We start from the raw sequence: 14,611 nt of genomic DNA, 5'->3' as shown, positions 1-14,611 counted from the left end.
TGGTTCTTGACTCCCTCCCATCAGAGGAAATAATTCTTCTGTATCAACCCCATTACATTTTCTAACATTTTAAATCTTTAGAAAACACTGCATAGATCTCAGCTGGGGACACGAGCCGGGATTTTCTGACCTCATCCAGGGCCGGATTCTCCGAGTCACTGCTGTAAATGGAGATTTGGCTGAGTGCCAAATTTCCGTTCTCACTGGCAGCGGCAGTGGGGCGTGTGAAGCTGGAGAGTTCCAGCCATGGTGTCCAGTAAAAAACCCCACACTCTTCAGACAGGATGTCAAAGCCTGGGATGGGGTAGAGAGGTACATTATTGGAATGGTACCAGAGAGGAGGGATTTGTGGGGAATGTTGTCCTTGAAGCAGGGAAGGAAAAGGGGAGAATATCCAACATGCAGAATGTTCTGAGCTCCAGAACATTTCTTGCAGTGACAACCGAAACTCTCTTCGTGAAGAACGTACTTTACAGCCAGACTCACATACACCTTCACATCCTGGTGGTACTACACACCTATCAGCACGACAAATGACACGGCTGCTTATCTCCTTTCTGAGAATAATCCCAATCCTGGGATGTGGGACTGGGTCAATGTCAGATTGGCCAAAATGAAGAGGGTGGGGCAATGACGGGGAAAAGGAATCCCAACCACTGCTGCCACCCCTCCCCACTCCCACCCCTCCCCACTCCCACCCCTCCCTCACTCCCACCCCTCCCTCACTCCCACCCCTCCCTCACTCCCACCCCTCCCTCACTCCCACCCCTCCCTCACTCCCACCCCTCCCCACTCCCACCCCTCCCTCACTCCCACCCCTCCCTCACTCCCACCCCTCCCTCACTCCCACCCCTCCCCACTCCCACCCCTCCCTCACTCCCACCCCTCCCTCACCCCCACCCCTCCCTCACCCCCACCCCTCCCTCACCCCCACCCCTCCCTCACTCCCACCCCTCCCTCACTCCCACCCCTCCCTCACTCCCACCCCTCCCTCACTCCCACCCCTCCCTCACTCCCACCCCTCCCTCACTCCCACCCCTCCCTCACTCCCACCCCTCCCTCACTCCCACCCCTCCCTCACTCCCACCCCTCCCTCACTCCCACCCCTCCCTCACTCCCACCCCTCCCTCACTCCCACCCCTCCCTCACTCCCACCCCTCCCTCACTCCCACCCCTCCCCACTCCCACCCCTCCTCACTCCCACCCCTCCCCACTCCCACCCCTCCCTCACTCCCACCCCTCCCTCACTCCCACCCCTCCCTCACTCCCACCCCTCCCTCACTCCCACCACTCCCTCACTCCCACCCCTCCCTCACTCCCACCCCTCCCTCACTCCCACCCCTCCCTCACTCCCACCCCTCCCTCACTCCCACCCCTCCCTCACTCCCACCCCTCCCTCACTCCCACCCCTCCCTCACTCCCACCCCTCCCTCACTCCCACCCCTCCCTCACTCCCACCCCTCCCTCACTCCCACCCCTCCCCACTCCCACCCCTCCCTCACTCCCACCCCTCCCCACTCCCACCCCTCCCTCACTCCCACCCCTCCCCACTCCCACCCCTCCCTCACTCCCACCCCTCCCTCACTCCCACCCCTCCCTCACTCCCACCCCTCCCCACTCCTATGCTATCAGTTCCAAACAAAATTTTCCACCTAAAATAAGAGCAAAGAACTGCAGATGCTGGAAGTCTGAAATAAAATAAGGAAATTCTGGAAAACACTCAGCAGGTTTGGCTGCATCTATGGAGAGAGAAACAGAGTTAAAGGGAGGTTAACATGGTGGGTTTATACAGTTGAAGAGAGGCTGGAGCAGGTGGAGCTGAATAAGTCTGGGATAGATGGGATGTCCTGCGGGATTTGACAAAGATGTCATAGACACACCAGACAAAGGGAGTATTAATGATAGCATTAAAGACTAAAGAAAGTCCTAATAGTGGCATAACAGTCAGGTAGCAGAATTGGGAAAAATCCTTTTTTCCAAACGATTGAAAGGAGAGTTAATGATCCGAGGTTGTTGAAATCCATGTTAAGTCCCGAAAGCTATAGAGTGCCAACTTGGAAGATGAGATGCTGTTCCTTGAGCTTGCATTGGGCTTCACTGGAACATTACAGCAGGCCGAGGACAGGAATGTGGGCACAGGAGCAAAGTGTGGAGTTGAAATGGCATGCTATGGGTAAGGTCAGGGTGACGCTTGTGGAATGAGCGAAGGTGTTCCGCAAAGCGGTCACCGGTCTGTGTTTCGTCTCCCCAATGCCCTGTGGCCATGATATCTTTGTCAAAATCTCCCCAGAGCTCTCACCTGTACCTGGCCTTCTATTTTGTACCACCTGCTTCAGCCCCTCTCACTAACAGTTTCAAACCCATCACATTTCTACCTCTCTTCTGGTCTGAAGAGTCATATTGGACTCAAAACATTAACTATTTCTCTCTCTACAGACGCTGCTGGACCTGCTGAGTTTTTTCAGCATTTTCTGTTTTTAAGATTTCCACCTGCCTAGTGTGCACCCTCCCCTTTTTGGGGTGCTGCAGCCCTATTATGGGTGGCACGGTAGCACAGTGGTTAGCACTGCTGCCTCACAGCTCCATCGACCAGGGTTCAATTCCCGGCTTGGGTCACTGTGTGGAGTTTGCACATTCTCCCTGTGTCTACGTGGGTTTCCTCCGGATGCTCCGGTTTCCTCCCACAGTCCAAAGATGTGGGGGTTAGGTTGACTGGCCATGCTAAATTGACCCTTAGCATCCTGGGTTGTATAGGTTAGAGGGATTAGCGTGGTAAATGTGTGGGGTTGTAGGGATAGGGCCTGGGGTGAGATTGTCAGTGCAGACTCGATGGGCCAAATGGCCTCCTTCTACACTGTAGAAATTCTATGATTCTTTCGATGATTTTTCTATTATCCGAGGTCTGGGGAACCGCAAACTGGTGGATCAAGAGTACAGGACCCTACAAAGATTCACCCTCTGAACAACGCTTTCAGGTCAGGACAAGGGACTAGAGGTCAGTGCTGTTCAGGATGCAAGACAGGTGGTGCTCAACAGCTCCAGCTGAGAAAGGGAGACTGAGACCAGAAGATTGGGCTTGTACAGCAGGCAACAGTAGCCTGTGATGATGCAGACATTCACGGAGCATGAGATCCAGTGGCCTCTCTCACCCAACCCCATTCTGTGAGGGCACTAGGAATCAGTCAAAGCCCCTGCCTGTGACTTACTGTGCAATGAGTGCAGTTCATAAGTGTGAGGTTCACCTGTGCCAGGACTCCACAGCAAGCAGCTTGCCCCTACTGGAGAACCAACCCCATCTCCAGCAGTCAACTTCCAACCCCACAATCCAGCCCAACCCCGGAAACTCAGGTAAATTAACAGAAGATGGTGGAAGCAGAGACTTTGAAACGTTTTTAAGGTAGAGCTAGATAGATTCTTGATAAGCAAGGGGCTGAGCCGGGATATGGAGCGTGATAAGCAAGGGGCTGAGCCGGGATATGGAGCGGAGTTTACAACTAGACCAGCCATGGTCTTATTAAATGGCAGAACAGGCTCGAGGGGCAGAGTGAACTACTTCTGCACCTTGTTTGTATGTAAACAACACCCCTCTCCCAGAAACAAGCACTGAATTCAGGCAGCTCTGGGGCAGTCTGACAAGGGCAGTCTGACAAGGGCAGGGCAAGAATCTGCGCGGTTTGGCAATGCTGTCTGGATTTGCAGCAAAAAATTTGTATTTCTTTAACAAGCTGCCAAACCCAATCAGTAGTCCTCATATACACACACCCCCATACCCACACACACGCATATAGACACCCACACCCACATACACACAGATACACACAGATACCACCACCCCCTCCCCCCCCCCCCGCCAACACACCACACAGACACACACGTTTATATATATATATACTCACTGAGATGCAGTATCAGTTTCTGTTGCCATAGTGACAATGGTCCTGGAAACTGACACTTCAACCTGGGGGCAGACATGATATGAAGGAAGTCACCAAGTGAGAGGCAGAAAGCACGAGAGAAGGGGAGAAAACAGAAAAAGACAGCGATTCAGGAGGAGGGACACAGCTACAAACCTTTCCCCAAATCTGTGACTGCTTCACACGACAGGCAGAGATTCAGGGACAGAAGCCTGTGCCAGACACAAAGTGGCGACGCCAGATGCTGTTTACACCAGTCACTATAGTTACTCGCCACTTCAGCAAGTTACCACCCACCTAACGATCTACCTGCCTGCTCAAAAGTCCTGGATAGAGAATGCGAGCTTGTGCAGTGCTGTAATAAACACAGAGAATGCACCCAGCAAAGCTCACACACTCACCTCAGCACAGATGGCCCAAGGAGCAGCTTATCTCTCACTGCAGCCAGAGTGCAGGGTGGTTGTCTGTCTCTGAAGCTTAACTTGCCCACCTCCCCACCACAGCCTGCACAACCATACACCCAAAACCACGCAGTCATCACCTCCACCCACAGAGGAGCAGAAGGTGAGACTGGAGGCTCAGGTTTGAAGAGTGGCGGAAGCAGTTTAGGCTGCTATTTCCCCCTCCTCCCCGCCAACTGTAACCTGAACAGTAAGCAAGGGGATCAATTGACACCCACAGGCTCCCCACAGATCAGATCAGGGAACAGGGCAACTGAGCGGAAAAGAGAGCTAATTAGACACGGGGTGGGGGGGGGGGAGAGGGAAATCAGTGGGAGATTTGGAGATGGAGATTCAGGGGGCGGGGAGGATGTTTGTGGTAGGGGATTGGGATGTGGGGATTGTGGTGGGGGGATTGATGGTAAGGGGTGGGGAGAATCGTGGCGGGGGGGTGGGGAGGATCGTGGCGGGGGGGTGGGGAGGATCGTGGCGGGGGGGTGGGGAGGATCGTGGCGGGGGGGTGGGGAGGATCGTGGCGGGGGGGTGGGGAGGATCGTGGCGGGGGGATTGTGGTGGGAAGTGGGGGGGATTGTGGTGGGGGGTTGGGGTGGCGGGTGGGGAAGATCATGTGGGGGGGATTGTGGTGGGGGGGATCGTGGTGGGGGGTGGGGGGGATCGTGGTGGGGGGGATCGTGGTGGGAGGTGGGGGGGATCGTGGTGGGGGGTGGGGGGGATCGAGTGGGAGGGATTGTGGTGGGGGGTGGGAGGGATCGTGGTGGGGGGTGGGGGGGATCGTGGTGGGGGGATTGTGATGGGGGATTGGGGTGGCGGGGATTGTGATGGGGGATTGGGGTGGCGGGGCTTGTGGTGGGGGGTGGGGAGGATCGTGGCGGGGGGGTGGGGAGGATCGTGGCGGGGGGGTGGGGAGGATCGTGGCGGGGGGGTGGGGAGCATCGTGGCGGGGAGCATCGTGGCGGGGGGGTGGGGGGATCGTGGTGGGGGGATTGTGATGGGGGATTGGGGTGGCGGGGATTGTGGTGGGGGATTGGGGTGGCGGGGATTGTGGTGGGGGGTTGGGGAGGATCGTGGCGGGGGGGTGGGGAGGATCGTGGCGGGGGGGTGGGGAGGATCGTGGCGGGGGGGTGGGGAGGATCGTGGCGGGGGGGTGGGGAGGATCGTGGCGGGGGGGTGGGGAGGATCGTGGCGGGGGGGTGGGGAGGATCGTGGCGGGGGGGGTGGGGAGGATCGTGGCGAGGGGGGTGGGGAGGATCGTGGCGAGGGGGTGGGGAGGATCGTGGCGGGGGGGTGGGGAGGATCGTGGCGGGGGGGTGGGGAGGATCGTGGCGGGGGGGGTGGGGAGGATCGTGGCGGGGGGGTGGGGAGGATTGTGGCGGGGAGGATCGTGGCGGGAGGGTGGGGAGGATCGTGGCGGGGGGTGGGGAGGATCGTGGCGGGGGGGTGGGGAGGATCGTGGCGGGGGGGTGGGGAGGATCGTGGCGGGGGGGTGGGGAGGATCGTGGCGGGGGGGTGGGGAGGATCGTGGCGGGGGGTGGGGAGGATCGTGGCGGGGGGGTGGGGAGGATCGTGGCGGGGGCGTGGGGAGGATCGTGGCGGGGGCGTGGGGAGGATCGTGGCGGGGGGGTGGGGAGGATCGTGGCGGGGGGGTGGGGAGGATCGTGGCGGGGGGGTGGGGAGGATCGTGGGGGGGGATTGCGGTGGGGGGGGATTGCGGTGGGGGGGGATTGCGGTGGGGGGGGATTGCGGTGGGGGGGGATTGCGGTGGGGGGGGATTGCGGTGGGGGGGGATTGCGGTGGGGGGGGATTGCGGTGGGGGGGGATTGCGGTGGGGGGGGATTGCGGTGGGGGGGGATTGCGGTGGGGGGGGATTGATGTGGGGGGGGATTGCGGTGGGGGGGGATTGCGGTGGGGGGGGATTGCGGTGGGGGGGGATTGCGGTGGGGGGGGATTGCGGTGGGGGGGGATTGCGGTGGGGGGGGGATTGCGGTGGGAGGTGGGGGGATTGTGGTGGGAGGGGATTGCGGTGGGGGGGATTGCGGTGGGGGGGGGGATTGCGGTGGGGGGGGGATTGCGGTGGGAGGTGGGGGGGATTGCGGTGGGGGGGGGTTTGCGGTGGGGGTGGGATTGCGGTGGGAGGTGGGGGGGATTGCGGTGGGGGGGGATTGCGGTGGGGGGGGATTGCGGTGGGGGGGGATTGCGGTGAGGGGGGATTGCGGTGGGGGGGGATTGCGGTGGGGGGGGATTGCGGTGGGGGGGGATTGCGGTGGGAGGTGGGGGGGATTGCGGTGGGGGGGATTGCGGTGGGAGGTGGGGGGATTGCGGTGGGAGGTGGGGGGGATTGCGGTGGGGGGGATTTTGGTGGGGGGATTGCGGTGGGGGGATTGCGGTGGGGGGGATTTTGGTGGGGGGATTGTGGTGGGGGGGATTGTGGTGGGTTGTGGTGGGGGGATTGTGGTGGGGGGTGGGGGGGATTGCGGTGGGGGGATTGGTTGGAGTGGGGTGGGGATAAGTTTTGGGGAACTTGCGGAAAGTGCAGCCGCAGCCCCCAGGGGAGCGGAGCTCCAACTCCGCCTGGGGAAGGAGCCCGACTTCTCCCGGGCAGGGAGACCGCGAACCCGGACTCACCCCTAAATCTAACCCCGCCAGGGGCGGCTGCAGCCCGGAACCCCGCTCCCCTCTCCCCGCTCCCCTCTCCCCGCTCACTCACTTCGCCTGCGATCCGATCCGCTCACCGACAGGAAATGAGCTCAGGATGAGAGAGAGAAAAGCACAAACTTCCAGTGTCTGGGAGAAAGGGAGGGAGAAAGAAGAGATAGAGAGGGAGGGGGTAATAGAGGAAGAGGAAAGAGAGACATATAGAACATGGGGGGGGAGGGGTAGAGAGAGAATAAGAGAAGGGGGTAGAGAGAATGGGGAAATATGTAGAATCAGAGAGGGGGGAATAGAGAGAGTGATAGGAGAGAGAGGGAGATGGATGAGTCCAGTTCCAGCAGTGAGCTGGTCATTCATTATCTAACTGTCTGCAGTATCCCAGCTCTAATGCTGAGGCGGCAATAATTGCAGCTCCAATACACGGACACATATCTTCCAATTTGCTTTTCCTTCGCTGTTTGTGATCACATCCGTAGTGAATAGCTGATAGGCTGTGAATAGGAGCAATGTTGTAGATCATTCACAATCACCCTCTTCCTGTGTTAACTCATTCCAGTTACAGACTCCCTAATGACAGGACAACCCCAAAGTACATCCACAAGGGTGGCACGGTGGCACAGTGGTTAGCACTGCTGCCTCACAGCGCCAGGGACCTGGGTTTGATTCCCAGCTCGGGTCACTGTCTGTGTGGAATTTACACATTCTCCTCGTGTCTGCGTGGGTGTCCTCCAGGTGCCCCGGTTTTCTCCAAAGATGTGCGGGTTAGGTTGATTGGCCATGCTAAATTACCCCTAGTGAGAGGGGGATTAGCAGAATAAATCTGTGTGGTTACGGGAATAGGGCCTGGGTGCAATTATGGTCAGTACAGACTCAATGGGCCGAATGGCCTCCTTCCGTACTGTAGGGATTCTATGATATTCTATGTAGTCAAATTTATTGTGAGAATTTGGATTACACTGAAATGAAAGAAAGCCATAATAAAACTAGCAGCAGTAATAACTAATGTTTTTTTTAGCTTAAAAAAATTCCTAAAGGTTTCTGATGAACTCCTGCTATAGATCGGGGATGGGATGCCCTGGGAATCCTGACCTTGTTTTAAGACAAAAAGACTTCTCTGGATTAGAGGAAGTGTGGCTGGGGAAGGGGATTCTCCATCAGGCATGGCCCAGGCTAAAAGAAGTCTTGCATCGAGATGAATGAAGGGCACCATCTGTCCAATGGCCTGGCCAACATTGGAGTCCATTCCATTTGTTAATCAATTTTAGTCTGAAGAAGTTCATAATGTCACTCCAAAAGTTTGGTGTTCTGCTAGTCATTCACAACCAACTGACCAAACTAACAGAATATTTGGAAATGTCCTATTATATTGTACTATTGGCATGGGTAGCTGATCACACAGGAGTCTTTAATATTTTCAAGCATCTAACAAGCTGCTTAGATAGTCAACGCAATGTTCAATCATCCAGTGGTACCTCTAGCGAAGGGTTGAGCAGGAATTGAAGGAGACCAATTCACCCGTGAGGGCCTGAAAATGATCTGGAGAAGCACGATCACCTTTTCCAGCATTTGCTTTTATCACCTTTTCCAGTCTGGGAGGGCAGTCAACAAACATGAATCAGTACATTATTGGACGGCATGGTGGTACAGTGGTTAGCAATGCTACTTCAGCGCCAGGGACCCAGGTTCGATTCCTGGCTTGGGTCAGTGTCTGTGTGGAGTTTGCACATTCTCCCCGTGTCTGCATGGGTTTTCTCCAGGTACCCTGATTCCCTCCCACAGTCCAAAGATGTGCTGGTTAGGTGAATTAGCCATACCAAATTCTCCCTCAGTGTACCCGACCAGGCGCTGGAGTGCGGCAACTAGGGGATTTTCACAGTAACTTCATTGCAGTGTTAATGTGAGACTACTTGTGACTAATAAATAAACTTTTACTTTATCAGGAAAATTGATCTCCATGTCACAAAGTACCGGATAGAAGATATGGACTGTCTGCAAAGCTCATTGACTGGTGGTCTTTTCACCCATCAACTGCACTTGTAAGTTATTATAAATTCTTCAGGTTTTACAACTGGGTTCATTCAGCCATTTGCCCCTTTCATGTTGCCTTATTTATGTCCATATTGGTCTTACAGATTACTTTGTGTACTTTCCTCCCCGTCTCAATTTCTCCTCTCCTCTCCATAAAGCACTGGTCCATGTTGATGAGTAGTTTCAGGCAAGCCAGTTCTTTGCCCTCTCCACACACAAGCGAGTTAGTGAGTGCCAGCTAACAAGTCAACCAAGCCATAGCCAGAAACAACCCTCATTCAACATATACACAAACAGTTTTATTTTTATTCATTCATAGGGTGCCGGCATTGCTGGCAAGGCCAATATTTATTGCCCATCCCTAAGGCAGATTGATGGGGTGGTACTTGATGAGATTAGATTTTCATCATCAGGACATATCTGGACAATTTTCCATAACATCAGGTAGTTATCAGTCTTATAGCTATACGGAAATAGCTTGGCTATTGGTATGTGGATAGTTAGCCCAAGTCTTCAGTACAACAGCTGGGATGTTGTTCGGGTCCATAGCCTTTGCTGTGCCTAGCACTTAGCTGGATCTAATTAATCAAATCCCTGATCTTGAAATGTTAACTCTGTTCTCTCTCCATTGATGCTGCCAGACCTGCTGAGATTATCCAGAATTTTCTGTTTTTATTTCAGATTTCCAGCATTACCATCCAGGTGTGTTCATAATGTAGACATTTTATTTTGATTTCATTTGAGTAATAGTTTCATGGTCACCATATTTATTAACTGAAATTTAATTGAACCCATGTCGCTAGAGCATGAGTCCAGGCTTCTGGGTTACTAGTCCACCAACATTACCACTGCACCACTGTCTCCCCTTAAGTTTAAACTCTCGTTTCAGATATATGTACATCACTCTCAAACTCAATGTGAAATTCTATCATATTATGGCAGCAGGGTGACACTATGGTTAGCACTGCTGCCTCACAGTGCCAGGGACCCAGGTTTAATTCTGACCTTGGGTGACTGTCTGTGTGGAGTTTGCATGTTCTCCCTGTGTCTGCGTGGGTTTCCTCCGTGTGTCCCAGTTTCCTCCCAAAATCCAAAGATAGAACATAGAGAACATAGAACAGTACAGCACAGATCAGGCCCTTCGGCCCACGATGTTGTGCCGAGCTTCATCTGAAACCAAGATCAAGCTATCCCACTCCCTATCATCCTGGCGTGCTCCATGTGCCTATCCAATAACCGCTTAAATGTTCCTAAAGTGTCTGACTCCACTATCACTACAGGCAGTCCATTCCACACCCCAACCACTCTCTGCGTAAAGAACCTACCTCTGATATCCTTCCTATATCTCCCACCATGAACCCTCTAGTTATTCCCCCTTGTAATAGCTCCATCCACCCGAGGAAATAGTCTTTGAACGTTCACTCTTTCTATCCCCTTCATCATTTTATAAACCTCTATTAAGTCTCCCCTCAGCCTCCTCCGCTCCAGAGAGAACAGCCTTAGCTCCCTCAACCTTTCCTCACAAGACCTACCCTCCAAACCAGGCAGCATCCTGGTAAATCTCCTCTGCACTTTTTCCAGCGCTTCCACATCCTTCTTAGAGTGAGGTGACCAGAACTGCACACAATATTCCTAATGTGGTCTCACCAAGGTCCTGTACAGTTGCAGCATAACCCCACGGCCCTTAAACTCCAACCCCCTGTTAATAAAAGCTAACACACTATAGGCCTTCTTCACAGCTCTATTCACTTGAGTGGCAACCTTTAGAGATCTGTGGATATGGACCCCAAGATCTCTCTGTTCCTCCACAGTCTTCAGAACCCTACCTTTGACCCTGTAATCCACATTTAAATTAGTCCTACCAAAATGAATCACCTCACATTTATCAGGGTTAAACTCCATTTGCCATTTTTCAGCCCAGCTTTGCATTCTATCTATGTCTCTTTGCAGCCTACAACAGCCCTCCACCTCATCCACTACTCCACCAATCTTGGTGTCATCAGCAAATTTACTGATCCACCCTTCAGCCCTCTCCTCTAAGTCATTAATAAAAATCACAAAGAGCAGAGGACCAAGCACTGATTCCTGTGGCACTCCGCTAGCAACCTGCCTCCAATCCGAAAATTTTCCATCCACCACCACCCTCTGTCTTCGATCAGATAGCCAGTTACCTATCCAATCGGCCAACTTTTCCTCTATCCCACACCTCCTTACTTTCATCATAAGCCGACCAAGGGGGACCTTATCAAACGCCTTACTAAAATCCATGTATATGACATCAACTGCCCTACCTTCATCAACACACTTAGTTACCTCCTCAAAAAATTCAATCAAATTTGTGAGGCACAACTTGCCCTTCACGAATCCGTGCTGACTATCCCGGATTAATCCGCATCTTTCTAAATGGTCGTAAATCCCATCCCTAAGGACCTTTTCCATCAATTTACCAACCACCGAAGTAAGATTAACCAGTCTATAATTACCAGGGTCATTTCTATTCCCTTTCTTAAACAGAGGAACAAAATTCGCCACTCTCCAGTCCTCTGGCAGCATCCCCGTGGACAGTGAGGACCCAAAGATCAAAGCCAAAGGCTCTGCAATCTCATCCCTTGCCTCCCAAAGAATCCTAGGATATAAGATGTGTGGGTTAGGTTGATTGACCATGCTAAAATGACCCTTATTGTCCCAAAATGTGTAGGGTAGGATGCTCCATCCGAGAGTCGGAGCAGATTTGATGGGCCAAATGGTGTCTTTCTGCACTACAGGGATTTGATGATTCTATATGTTTGAATATCAGTGAATACTGATGTAACAATTTATATTTTTGAAAATTAACATTCTGCTACAAGCTCCTCTCAGGCTGAAACAGTTGACATTAGTGACATCTCACAGTTTGCAGTTCCAACTCCAATTCTCTTCCCGTATCGAATGGTGCACTAAGACAGACTTTCATTTGTCTCCATAGCTAGCAATTCCCGGAACAGGTTACTAGCCTGTCACCAGCGGCTTAGAGCTTGAGGGGCGTTACTCCACATCAAGTGTGGTTGACCAGGAGACTCTCCCGCCCTTATCGCCACCCACTGGTGTGATGGGAAGGATTTGCAGGTTGACATTCCACCCGTTTGACTACATTATGGACATACCTTACTTGGCTATCAAGCCCTGGGATGGGACTTAAACCCGGAGCTTCTGACTCAGAGGCAGAGACGTTGCCCACTGCGCCACAAGACCTCCTCATAGTTTGCAGTCTACCAGTGTATTAGTGAGGTTAGCGAGGCATTCTACACCAAAACAACTAAAAGAACTTGCATTTCTACAGTGTGTTTCAGGCCATCCCAAAGCTGTTTGTAGTCAATTAATTTCTTCCCTTTGACGTGTTGTCATGTAAGAAGTGTGACAAGTAATTTTAACACAACAGAGTCCCACGAACAGCAATGATCAAATAGTGGCAAAGACCTTCCAATCAAGGTCTGAACCCAACTTCTGACCATGATCAGACAGAACACACACACTTACCTTCCTCTAACTTTTTTGGCCAATGTTCCTGTGGAGGATCCTGTGGAAATGACTCAGGATGTGGAGATGCCAGCGTTGGACTGGGGTAAACACAGTAAGGAGTCTAACAACACCAGGTTAAAGTCCAACAGGTTTATTTGGTAGCAAATGCCACCAAATGACTCAGTGCAGCCAACCTCGGAGGGAGCAGTGGAGAGAACCAGCGCAAAAGGCAGGCCCCTTTTTACAGCACTGGCTGCCATATCCTGGTAAGTCAAGAATTTCAATGCCTTAAAGCTTATCTGTAGCTAGGGAGGGTGGCCAGCTGGAACGTGGGTAGGGTGGCAGGTGGGTGAGGGTGTAGGTAGGTCAGGGGTAGTCAGGTCATGTCAGGAAGAGTTGTCAGGATAGGGGCTAGTCAGGTCGGGTTAGGGTGGGGGTCTGAAGAGCAGTCAGGTGGTGGGGGCTAGCCAGGTCGGGGTGAGGTCTGGGGAGCAATCCGGTGCTGGGTGCTGTCAGGTCAGGGTGAGGGAGGGTAGTGGGGCGGTGGAGACCAGTCAGGTCGGGTCAAAGAGGGTCGGGGAAGTAGTCGGGTTGAGTGCCAATCAAGTCAGGTCAGTGTGAGGGGGTATAATGGGTCGTGGGGACTAGTCATGTCAGGTTACATAGTCAGGAGGGAGTTGCGGGTGCTCAGAAGGGAGTCCAGTGGTGGGGTTGGGTCAGGTCAGGTTGGGGGTGAGCAGTGGCATTGGTCATGTTGTGGGCAGTTTTCAAGGGGTGGGGTAGTCGAGGGGTCAGGGAACAGTCGAAGATCAGGGATGGAGTCGGGAGATCAGTGTGAGTGACGGGGGCTGTTGTCAGTTGTATAGTTACCCAGGAGTTAGACCAAGATTTTTCTGCCTAACATTTCCAGTGTCACTCCTCAGGTCAGTAAGCCAGAACTGTCCGAAGTCTCCAACTCTAAATCAGATTTGACAACTTTTTTTAGAGGGTCCTGAGGAGCAGGTGAGTTACTATCGGAAATCCAACTTTCCCAAGGAATTCCCATGGAGTCCTTGCATTGGGAGGAGTCCAGTAGCATGGTGATTAAGTTTCTGACCATCCGGAGACTGGAAGATCTGGGCTTCTTTGTTTTTAGTGATGTCTGTTCTTGGCTTGGACACTGGCGAGATCATCCTCTGTTGTCTTTGAGATAGCGCTATGAGGTCTGTATTGGCATCCAAAGAAGGCAGAGAGAGGGTGCCTGGATTTCCTGTTTGTTTTTTGAAAGATGACATCTCAGGCAGTGCAGCAATCTCCGAGTTCTAGAAGGGCTTTTTCCTTTTCTTGTGAACAAGAATGAGATGTAACTCTCCTCTTGCTGCCACTCATGAGTCAGTGGCAGAACTCATCTCTAAGTTAGAAAATTTGGATTTGAGTCCCAACCCAGAGACTTGAGAGGAGGATCTCAGCTGACACGCCAATGTAGTACTGTTCATGTGATCTTGCTGTGTGTAAATTAGCTGACATGTTTCCTACATTTCAAAAGTAAAGCCCTTTGGAAAATAAAGACCTTTGGACCATCTGAAGAATATGAGAGGCACTATACAAATGGAAGTCTTTCTTTTGTTCTTTAGGGATTGATAGCAACAGAAGAAAAAGAGGGTCAAGTGTGAAGAACCTGTGCCCAACTCCTCCAGTATCGCCACTCATCACAACCCTGACTCTGCCTCCTGGTGTTGTTAAAACTCTTACTGTATCTACCCATGACACCAGGTGGTGGGGAGTGATTTGTGCAGATGGACCTCATTTTCTCCAAAGGCAGTCCTGCTGTGTGAAGCTGTGACTGTGTTATATATTTTAAAAGTTTGTAGGTTGTTTTAAGAACTGATCACATGATTTGATAGTGATGTCATCAGAGTGTGCGCTCAGGCTGCTGCTTTACTTTCAGTTTTGTATTCTGTGCCGAGCACAGAGCAACTCTTCAATAAAACCCTTTGTGTGTTAGTTTGAATCCACGTGTGCAAACCAAGTATTTTCTTTTTTTGTATAAAGCCACAACCCCTAACATAGGACGTTACAAAT

The 14,611-nt window shown here is 52.7% G+C and overlaps 1 protein-coding gene and 1 long non-coding RNA gene across 3 annotated transcripts in view; one reads left to right on the top strand and one right to left on the bottom strand.

The window, feature by feature from the left end:
* The window catches only part of dzip1l (DAZ interacting zinc finger protein 1-like), a 123,910-nt gene extending 116,802 nt beyond the window's left edge, over window positions 1–7,108 (bottom strand). For both annotated transcript variants that reach the window (XR_013497440.1, XM_078209238.1), the window contains exons 1-2: window positions 7,080–7,108; window positions 3,897–3,958 (exon numbers count right to left, since the gene is read on the bottom strand). The gene's annotated coding sequence lies outside the window, so the exon portion shown is untranslated. The remainder of the gene's footprint in view (window positions 1–3,896; window positions 3,959–7,079) is intronic.
* Window positions 7,109–8,974: 1,866 nt separating this feature from the next.
* Window positions 8,975–14,306, top strand: LOC144491430 (uncharacterized). Its single transcript, XR_013497441.1, has 3 exons — window positions 8,975–9,060; window positions 9,734–9,754; window positions 14,164–14,306. It is a non-coding gene; the product is annotated as an uncharacterized LOC144491430 (long non-coding RNA).
* Window positions 14,307–14,611: the final 305 nt, after the last annotated feature.

The sequence above is a fragment of the Mustelus asterias genome, chromosome 3, assembly GCF_964213995.1.
Source record: "Mustelus asterias chromosome 3, sMusAst1.hap1.1, whole genome shotgun sequence".
Taxonomy (NCBI): domain Eukaryota; kingdom Metazoa; phylum Chordata; class Chondrichthyes; order Carcharhiniformes; family Triakidae; genus Mustelus; species Mustelus asterias.
Note: the sequence above shows the minus strand (reverse complement) of the source record. Positions and strands in the feature narration are given on the sequence as shown.